Below are 11,051 nucleotides of genomic sequence, written 5' to 3' on the forward strand. Positions count from 1 at the left end.
ATTATAAAAACCCTGCTAAACAAGGGCTGGGGGCCTCTTAGCATCACTGGTTACCGAGTGTGCGGAGGACCAGGCTCGAGCTTGCTCATAAAAGACTCTTTGTGCTTGCATTGATGGTGGTCTCTGGTGGTCTTTGTGGGGTCTCGAGCCACTGGGCACAACATCTTGGGGGCTCGTCCGGGATACCCCAAGCCCACCCAGACACCTGATCATAGAGTCATAAGTGACATCATTGGCCAGTAAGTAAGGCATTGCCACATTTTTTGTCTGGATTGCCTGCAGGTTCTGGTTCTGGGCTGGTAAAATCCTGACAGACGCGCTATATGACCCCAGCAGGGTCTTGGGAGATGTCCCCTCGACCCATCTGGGCAACTCTTTGTCGCATCTGGGCAACCTCTGTGTTGCATCTGAGCAACTTTTGTGTTGCATCTGGGCAACTCTGTGTGGCAATCAGAAATTTTTGTTTTTGTCGACAAAATACTGACTAGCCAATTTTGATCTAGTACACTATATGTCTGTCTGTTTGTGTACTGTACCATATGATCTTTACTCTTGCCTCCTATTAATATTCTTCACTGTGTTAGTCTGCTACTATTCTCACTGTTTCTCATTCTTAAATTTCTCATCTTTAATCTGGAGGAAAACGGGTCTATAAATCTTCTGACAGAAAGGAGAAATACTACTCAATAGTCAAATTCATTTCATCCTTTTGGAATTATACAGGGAATACGTTTTCAACCGGATAGACAACCAGTGGTGGCTCTCTGCTGTAATGACATCTCCAACCCACATCGGTGTCATCTGGTCCAATTTCTTCTTTATCTATCCTTTACATTTCTCCTCCTCTTGATAGAGAAAAAGCCCACAGCTCCTCATCCTATTCTCCTGGAGGAGATCCAGACCCCCTTTTCTTTACCCCCCCTCCTTATATGCAAGCCCCTATTCCTCCTCAGGACCCAGGACAGGAGGTTGCAGAAGAAAGAGAACCTGCCACAGCCGGAAGTGAAAAAGAAAGAACTGGCTCGGGAGGGCCGGCAAGGAGAACGTGAGGCCGAGTTCAGCATGCAGCCTGCCCCTCCCGACCAGAAGCTCCAGATTCTACAATTGCTCTGCTGCTCTGAGAAACTTGGCCGCCAAACAATGCTGGCAATCCCCGGCTTCAATATTGGCCCTTCTCTACAAGCGATTTATATAATTGGAAAAATCAAAATGCCAAGTTTTCCGACAATCCTAAAGACTTGATTTCCCTTTTAGATAGCGTCATGTTTACTCACCAGCCTACTTGGGATGGCTGCCAGCAGTTACTCCGGATCCTGTTCACAACCAAGGAGCGTGAAAGAATCCAGATGGAAGCCAGAAAGTTGGTCCCAGGGATCAACGGACAACCCACAGTAAACCCTGACTTAATTAATGCTTCTTTCCCCTTGTCCAGGCCTCCACAAGATGAATGGGACTACAATACGGCTGAAGGTAGGGAGAGGCTCCGGGTTTATCACCAGACTCTAATAGGGGGTCTCTGGGCAGCAGCTCGTAAGCCCACTAATTTGGACAAGGTGTATTCAGTCATGCAAGAAAGGCAGGAATCACCCTCAGCTTATTTAGAAAGATTAATGGAGGCATTTTGACAGTACACTCCTATGAATCCAGAGTCACCCGAGATTCAGGCAGCAGTAGTAATGAGCTTTGTTAATCAGGCAGCACCGGATATAAGGTGGTGTAAGTTACAGAGAATAGAGGACTTAGAAGGGAAAAGTATTCAAGACTTAATGAGAATAGCCCAGCGGGTATTCAATAACAGAGATGCACCAGAAGAAAAACAGCTTAGGGCTACTAGGGAAATGACTAAAGCATTAGCAGTAGCAGTGCAGGGTGGAAGGACAGAAAAAGAAAGAGACTCCCGAGCAATCGACCACCACGTGGGAACTCCAGGGCACATGATCTGGGTCAAAATCAGTGTGCCTACTGTAAGAAGGAAGGTCATTGGGCTAGAGAATGCCCTAAAAAAAGAAACCATAGATCTAGAGATGGTAAATGGATGACCATTGGTCCTGGCACCCAAGATGAAATGCACAATTAGGGGTGACGGGGTTCAGAACCCCTCCCTGAACCTAGGGTAATTCTGAAAGTGGAGGGGACTCCAGTGCAATTTTTGGTGGATATAGGAGCTCAATATTCAGCTTCGACTGACCCTCAAGGAAAGATTTCAACAAGCACCTCATGGGTCCAAGGGGCTACAGGGATTAAAAAGTGCCCTTGGACGACCAAAAGAACAATAGATTTGGGAACAGGGAAAGTGTCCCACTCGTTCTTAGTCATACCCGACAGCCCCTATCCCTTGTTGGGAAGAGATTTATTAACCAAAATTGGGGCTCAAATTCATTTTCACCCCGAAGGCACCCAGGTAACAGGTGGACAAGAAAAATTGTTACCTATGCTAACTCTTACTTTGAAGGATGAATATCGGCTACACCAGGAGCTGCAATCCCCTGATAAAAACATTGAAGACTGGGTACAGTGGTTCCCAGATGCTTGGGCAGAGACTGAGGGAATTGGGTTAGCTAAACATCAGCCCGCCCTCTATATAGAAACAAAACCAGGAGCTAACCCCATTAGGGTTAAACAATACCCCATGACCAGGGAGGCTGGAACAGGAATAAACCCCCACATCAGGTGACTGCGACTGCTGAACCAAGAGGTACTACGATCTTGCTGGTCAGCATGGAATACCCCCCTGCTTCCGATACGGAAGCCCAACTCAAATGAGTACCGCCCAGTACAGGACCTAAGAGAGGTAAGCAAAAGGGTGGCAGACATATACCCTACTGTGCCTAATCCGGATACACTTCTGAGTGTGCTTCCTCCTTATAGACGGTGCTGGATTTAAAAGATGCCTTTTCCAGCTTGCCTCTAGCTCCAAAGAGCCAAGAGCTATTTGCCTTTGAATGGACAGACATTGATAAGGGTATCAATGGACAACTTACCTGGACAAGATATCTGCAGGCATTCAAAAATTCTCCCACCTTGTTTGACAAAGCTCTACATGAGGACTTGGATGAGTTTAGGCAAAATCATCCCAACCAAACCTTGTTACAATATGTAGATGATCTCCTTATAGCTGCTGAAACCTGGGATGAATGTATCTGAGGAACAGAAAATTTACTCCAGACACTGGGCAACCTGGGATATCGGGTGTCAGCAAAGAAGGCCCAAATCTGCAGACCTGAGGTAACATACTTGGGCTATCTCCTAAAGGGAGGTAAACGATGGTTAACTCAAGCTCGAAAAGAGACTGTTCTAAGAATCCCAAAGTCCCAGTCTCCATGTCAAGTAAGGGAATTCCTTGGGTCAGCTGGCTTCTATCGACTATGGATTCCAGGGTTTGCAGAATTAGCCAAACCACTGTATGAGGCTACAAAAGACAAGCAGCCCTTTAATTGGACAACAGAAACAGATAAAGCATTTCAAGAAATCAAGGATGCCCTCTTGTCAGCCCCAGCCCTGGGACTTCCCGATGTCATTAAACCATTTTTTCTCTATATAGATGAAAGTAAAGGGATAGCGAAAGGAGTCTTGACTCAATACCTAAGCCCCTGGAGAAAACCAGTAGCATACCTGTCAAAAAAACTGGAGCAACCGGTTGCTGCAGGCTGGCCCCCATGCCTACGTATGATTGCTGCCACAGCCCTAATGGTAAAAGATGCTGATAAATTGACTATGGGACAAGAATTACATGTGATCACTCCACATGCTATTGAGGGAATCCTGAGACAACCTCCAGATCGATGGCTCAGTAATGCTTGGCTCACATTATCACAGCCTATTGCTTAACCCTCTCAGGATTATTTTTCAGGCACCCTCAGCTCTCAATCCTGCTACGCTGCTGCCTGACCCTGACCTGGACACACCCATACATGGTTGCTCAGAAGCCCTAGCCCAGGTTCATGGACTTAGAGAAGACCTGCAAGATCATCCGCTGCTTGATGCAGATGCAGTGTGATTCATGGATGGGAGCAGCTTTTTACATCAGGGTCAAAGGTATGCGGGCACAGCAGTAGTAACTGAGACAGAGGTGATTTGGGCTGAGCCCCTACCAATAGGCACCTCTGCCAAGAAGGAAGAACTGATAGCCATGACTAAGGCTCTAACGATGGAAGAAGGCCAAAAATTGACTGTATACATGGACAGCCGTTATGCCTTTGCAACTGCCCATATTCATGGGGCTATTTATAGGGAAAGGGGAATGCTAACCACAGAAGGGAAATCTATTAAAAACAAGGAAGAAATTTTGTCCCTGATAGACGGCCTCTGGTTACCCAAGAAATGGCCCTGGGCATCAAAAACCAACTGATCCAGTTTCTAGGGGCAACTGCTTAGCAGATAAGATGGCACGAGAAATAGCCCTCCAGAGAGACTTGATTATGGTTGCTCAACTCCCAGACTCTGGCCCACGAACCCTTCCAAAAGACCCAACCTACATGGAAGAGGATTTATCATGGATTCACCATCAGCCACTAGCCCAATGCTTAGACGGATGGTGGAAAGACTCTGAAAGCCGGATAATACTTCCAGAACTGATGGGACAGAAAGTGTTGCACAGGCTCCACCAGAACACCCACATGGGGACAAGAAAATTACGGGACTTGATGCAGCAAGCAGGAATTAGAATTAAAGGTGTGCAAAATAAGATAGAACAGATTGTCAAAAGTTGCAGGATTTGTAAGTTAAAAAATACAGGATGTAGTAAGTCAGAATCAGGAAACAGATTAAGGGGAGATAGGCCAGGGGCTTATTGGGAAGTTGATTTCACTGAAGTAAGTCCTGGAAAGCATGGGTATAAATATCTATTAGTTTTTGTAGATACTTTTTCAGGATGGGTCGAAGCATTTCCCACCAAGTGAGAAATGGTGCAAATAGTGGCTAAAAAGATTTTAGAAGACCTCCTGCCAAGGTATGCATTTCCCATAATGAAAGGGTCAGACAATGGGCCAGCGTTTACTTCACAGGTAAGTCAGGGGCTGGCTTCAGTACTTGGGGCAAATTGGAAACTACATTGTGCTTATCAACCCCAAAGCTTAGGACAGGTAGAAAGAATGAACAGAACTTTAAAAGAGACCTTGACTAAATTAACCATGGAGACTGGTGGTAACTGGGTGGCTCTCCTTCCCTATGCCCTATATCGGGTGCGTAATTCTCCCTACAAGATGGGACTCACCACTTATGAAATCATGTCTGGGTCCCCACCTCTAATACTCCCTGATCTGACTGAGCGGCTCCTAAAAGAAGAAAATGTAGATGATTTTGAACTTTTATTTTCCCTCCAGTCCCTGCAGAGGGCCCACAGAGAAGCTTGGCCAAAGCTCAAAAGCCTGTATGAGTCAGGCCCGCCTCCTGTTTCTCACAACTTCCACCCAGGTGATTGGGTCCTAGTGAAGCGACACCGACAGAGTAACCTGGAACCACGGCGGAAGGGCCCCTACATGGTCATGTTGACTACACCCACTGCTCTCAAAGTCGACGGCATCACCTCCTGGATTCATCACACCCACGTCAAGCTGACTGAATCCCTTTCCGACATTGTGCTTCCTGCCCTAGACGACTCTACGTGGAGAGTGGACAGGTCCAAAGACAACCCACTAAAGATCAAGCTTTGCCGCCACAGACTGTGACCATGTTCTTACTTTTGCTTTGTTATTTTGCCCTGGCCACAACCGCAGCTATAGCTCCAGTTTTTGGAGCCACCAACCTCAGTCCACATCAGCCTTATGAAGTCACCTGGGAAGTAACCAACCCAGCGGCAAGAGTTCCCAGCCTGACTGTGACTGAATACCATCCTTTATGGACATGGTGGCCTGAACTGCAAGTAGACCTTTGCACTTTAGCAAATGGGGCTTTTTCTGTGGGAACAGGCACTATTAGTGTTAATGAAGAATTATACCTAAGTAAACGGGCCCTTTCAGATACAGTCAGTGGGAGAACAAGAAAATTTAACTGTGCCTATACTCGTGGGAGGGAGGAACTTCAGCATCTCCCCTTCTATGTGTGTCCTGGTTATTCTCACCAGAAAGAATGTGGAGGGGAAGAATCTTATTTCTGTGCTAAATGGGGATGTGAAACTACAGGGCAGGCTTATTGGATAAAAGCCTCTCGTGATTTAATTGAAGTCATGCGAGGTAAAAAAGCTTCATGAAACGATAATTGTAACCCCCTCTTAATCACCTTCACCGACAAGGGAAAGCAGGATAGACAATGGATAAGAACCCGATCATGGGGGTTACGCCTCTATGCTGAGGGACCTGATTTAGGGGTTGTGTTCACTGTTCGGATGATTATAAAGCTTTTCACCCAGCATTTAGAGCCTAACCAAATTTTACGCCCTCCAGCCCAAAGAATTCCAGTCATCCCCCCTACCCAAAGTCCAAAAATTATTAAATCAGTTACTAGCTTCCCAAATACCCCACAACTGACCACCCACTCCTTAAGTGCCCCCTACTTAAGGAAAAAATAACCCCATGAACAGTCGATTGTAGATCCAATTCAAACAGAAGCTCATCCCCTTCTGAGTCTTTTGTCTTGGTCCTTCCTGGTGCTCAATGCCACCTACCATAATTTGACCAGGTCCTGCTGGCTCTGCTATGACACTGTTCCCCCATATTATGAGGGAGTAGCAGTAGAAGCTCATGTTACTATCTCCACCAAGCTCCAGGATTGCCGTTGGCGATCTAAACAGTCCATAACCCTAGTGCAAGTGTCAGGGCAAGGGCTCTGTTTAGGAACAGTGCCACATGCCAGCCGGTCCCTCTGTCACTCGACATGGGAAATCTAACCTGAGGCAGAAAACTCTTTTATAATACCCCACAATGATACCTGGTGGGCTTGCTCCTCTGGACTCACTCCCTGTGTCCACTGAAGTGTGTTAAAACAGTCAAAGGATTACTGTGTTCTAGTCAGATTGGTTCCATGGCTAATTTACCATGGGCACCAGAGTTTTATGACTATGATTGAACAAGGATGGGGCATGAAACAGAACCCCATTCGACAAAAATGGGAACCTATTACCACTCTAACACTTAGTCTGCTGCTCAGGGCTAGCTTGGGAGGGTTAGGAACTGGAGTAGCATCCTTAGTCACTCAGAACCAACATTATTCCAATCTAAGAGCAGCAATAGATGCGGACATAGAGCGTTTAAAAGATTCAATCTCTCATTAACTTCCCTAGCTGAAGTGGTCTTACAAAATAGAAGAGGTTTGGACTTAATATTTTTACAACAAGGAGGCTTATGTGTTGCCCTAGGAGAAGAATGTTGTTTTTATATAGATCACTCTGGGATAATCAAGGATAATATGGCAAAAGTCAGAGAAGGACTAACAAACAGAAAGAAAGAATGGGAAGCTAGTCAGAGCTGGTTTGAATCCTGGTTCAGTTTTTCCCCTTGGTTAACTACTCTGGTGTCCGCTATCGTGGGACCCCTAATATTGTTGCTACTAGCTTTAACTATAGGACATTGTATAATCAATAAGTTAATTGCTTTTGTTAAAGATAGAATAAATACAGTACAGTAACTAATGGTGCTAAGGGCCCAATATCAGCCTGTGAAGCAGCAAGGGTTAAAACTATAGAGACCCAAGATTGACTCTCTAAATGTTCTTGGAAAGGGGGGAATGTAAAGATAGAAAGAGCCCGCACCTGTGTAAATACGAGACTCTTCACAAACTGCCCTCAACCCCTCATAAAAACCACAAAGAATTTTTGTCTCTTATCTTATCTGCAAAGGCCAGGTGGCTGACCCAAAAGCAAACTTTACTGGCACAAAAGTAAACTTAAAGATAATGACAACCCTCCTCTCGGAGGTCAGGGTGACCCAGAACTTAAAATAACATGCTTTGTATACAATTTTATATGTTAACCAATTAAAAAGAGCACTATAAAACTGCTTGCCTTTCATTATAAAAACCCTGCTAAACAAGGGCTCGCTCGGGGCCTCTTAGCGTCACTGGTTACCGAGTGTGCAGAGGACCAGGCTCGAGCTTGCTCATAATAGACTCTTTGTGCTTGCATTGATGGTGGTCTCTGGTGGTCTTTGTGGGGTCTCAAGCCACTGGGCACAACACCATCACCGAAAGAAAAGGTTTCCATTCAATGGTTTTATATTAGTAGGAACTGGAGATACATTTCCAATGGGCAACTGTAGTTGAATAGTGAATGCTGAAACAATTTTGTTAATGGATTTCAATCATTCCTTGGGAAACCAGTTCCTATGCCTAAACCAATGTTGATCCCAGTGGTTAATGCTTGAAATTTCAAGAGCTTTATTTTTCTACCACTATGTGTATTGTCAGGAGCTGTGGTTTTAATGAGTAGTCTAAAAGAGTTTGAGGATTGCAGAGGAGCAAGGTCGGCAAAAACTTCAACCTAGAGGCCCCTACTCACTCAGTTCTAAGAGAGGTGTTAATTTCCATTTGAATGAATAAGCAGGAACTTTAACTGCTTTCCAGCAACAGAAAAAATGCTGATCCAATGGAAGAGCTGACCCCATCCAGGTGGCAGCTGATCCTGGAGGTAGAGAAAAAAAATGACATTTGTTCTTCCTGCTCCCAAGTGAAAAGATTGGTTGAACAAGAAGTTCATTTTTTTGTCTATGACCATATGTAAATAAGTGAGAAAACACAGGCCTCAGATGAACATTTTAGACCATCTCTCAGCTGGACTCTCTCTCCAGAAAACTGTCTGTATACACACACTGCCACATTTTCACACTATCATAAATAATCACAGGGTTCTCCTCCAGGTGTCTGTTTTGTGGCACCAAGGACTCTTATGAACTGGATTCCTTTAAGTAGCAATGATGAGCTTTAGCAAATCCCCAGGCAGAATGAAAAAGAAAAAGCCCATTTTTACAAAATAGTTACTTGATCCTCTTTCATCAGGCACATTTTGATAACTTGTGAAAAGTTCTTGACATTTGACATTGAAAAAAATTCTAAAATGCCAAAGCTTTAGAGTGAGCAGAAAACTATCCCAAGTATGTTTCAACTTGAATGTTTTTAAGACTAATGTATGTCAAAAGTTTTATTTCAAAATAAATAAAAATAAAATAAAATAAAAAGTTCCATGTCCTCATTTCTCCCAGAGTTCATTTTGATTTCTAGCCCATTTAAGCAGATGACTTCAACACCATTCAAAAAAGAAACAATTCTTGTATAAAAGGAAACATTGTCAATCTGTAACTTCCTAATTCTTTCTACAGATCCTATCAGCTCCCTTAAAGGAGACTCCAGTCCTGACACAATCACATGCTCCAGGTCAAATCTAAGGTAAACTTGAAGCCATAGAGAAAACTTTATGTATTTATTTGAGAGTAGTACCATCAGTATTCCTGTTACAGTGTGGTTTCCAAGAGTCACAGCACTATTTAACCAGTACATTAGCTAGCAAGCACCTCCAGTTTTCCTGGCAGGCATGGTTCTTTATTCCAAATGATAAGATTTGTGTAGTCACTGATGAGCAGTCAAGGACTTCCCTGCTTTCTTCTATTGCAGAAGGGTTTTGATGATCTGCAAGGGTAACTCATATACATCTGGAATGAAAGTCTGCTTCTGTGATCTCTGCATAAGAGCAAGCAGAGATGTGTGTGCCTGGAATCTATAAGCAAAGCAAAGAAAGTAATTAGGTAAAGAAAAAAAAAAGGCTCATTTAGGGGGGTTGCTGAAATTCCTGTTTCATTTGTATAGTTACAGAAATGCTCCTACTACCTTGGGTACCAATTCCATGAAGAATTCTATGAGCACAATTTCTCCAATAGTTCCAACAATTCCAAACAGTGGCCCCTGGGACAGCATCCATCTTGGCCAACAGCGTGTGATGACTGCAAGTACTTCTCATCAAGTCAATAGAGAGTTCCTCAGCTGAAGTGAGCTTACATGTGTTCATTGACACAAAATGATCAGTAGCTTCCCTATCTGACAAAATCCTAGACATCAGTGACCTAATAAATAAATACTTACATCTCATTTTCTGGAAGTCCAGTGTGGATCTGGGTGCATTTCTCCATACAAAAGGCAGGTCCTAGGGTCTCTGCTGTAGGAAAAGAAAGATGTGTAGTCAGCACCTCTCTTATAGTCCACTGTCCAGAATAAGTCACATGACCACACACTGAATCCAGGGGTGGTTTGACTTTATTGGGTGGGAAATATTAAATACTTGGTGACCACCAATTTTCTCTGCCATAATGGGTATTACAGTTTCACTATTTTATGTATTTTCCAGCAGTTTTTCAACAAAACTTGTGTATAGAAAATGAACTCTGAAGAAACCATGAAGTTCCTTCATGTTTTTCTTCCTTTTTTTATTTGGTGGTGCTGTACTTTAGCCCAGGATCTCACACATGCTAGGCAAGGACTTAAATGCTTAATTACATCTCCACACCATTACATGCTTTTTTATTGGTCCAGAAAGAAACAGAGCCTTGCACAAATTATCCAGCTCAAATGTTGTGTATGGGATGGATTCTTAATTTTCCAGAGAGGTCTGTCAGAGAATGGCAAATATCCTTACCCTAAAGAAAGTTACTCTACACAGCATTAAGTCTGAAAGAACACTTTTATTTGGCAAGTAACCAGAATTATTACTAGAAGTAGAAACTATGAATATATGCTAAGTAAGTTTTCTTCTTGTTGTCTGTAGTTTACATGTTCATTTTGTGCCTGTGTTGAGGCAAGTTTGCCAGTCTCACCTGGTGGACACATTATGTCACACTGTTTCTTAGTTTATCCTCAACAAAAGGAAGATAGTAGACTATTCCTTAGGTAGCAAAGAAATTGTTGAAAATGAAACAATCCTTGTACTATGGACAATTCTGTGTCTGTCCATATCAAAATAAAAACAGGAAATATTTAGCAACCTCCTGAAGTCAGAAGTTTTTCTACTTCAGTAGGAAAGAAGTAGAGATATTTGAATGCTCAACTTGCTGTATCAACTTGTTTTGGATGATAAATGAGCAGGGAGATGACATGAACACAAGTTTCAAGGTTATACAGAACCTTAGAGGAAGATG

Source organism: Sciurus vulgaris, assembly GCF_902686455.1.
Source record: "Sciurus vulgaris genome assembly, chromosome: 16".
NCBI classification, from domain to species: Eukaryota; Metazoa; Chordata; class Mammalia; order Rodentia; family Sciuridae; genus Sciurus; species Sciurus vulgaris.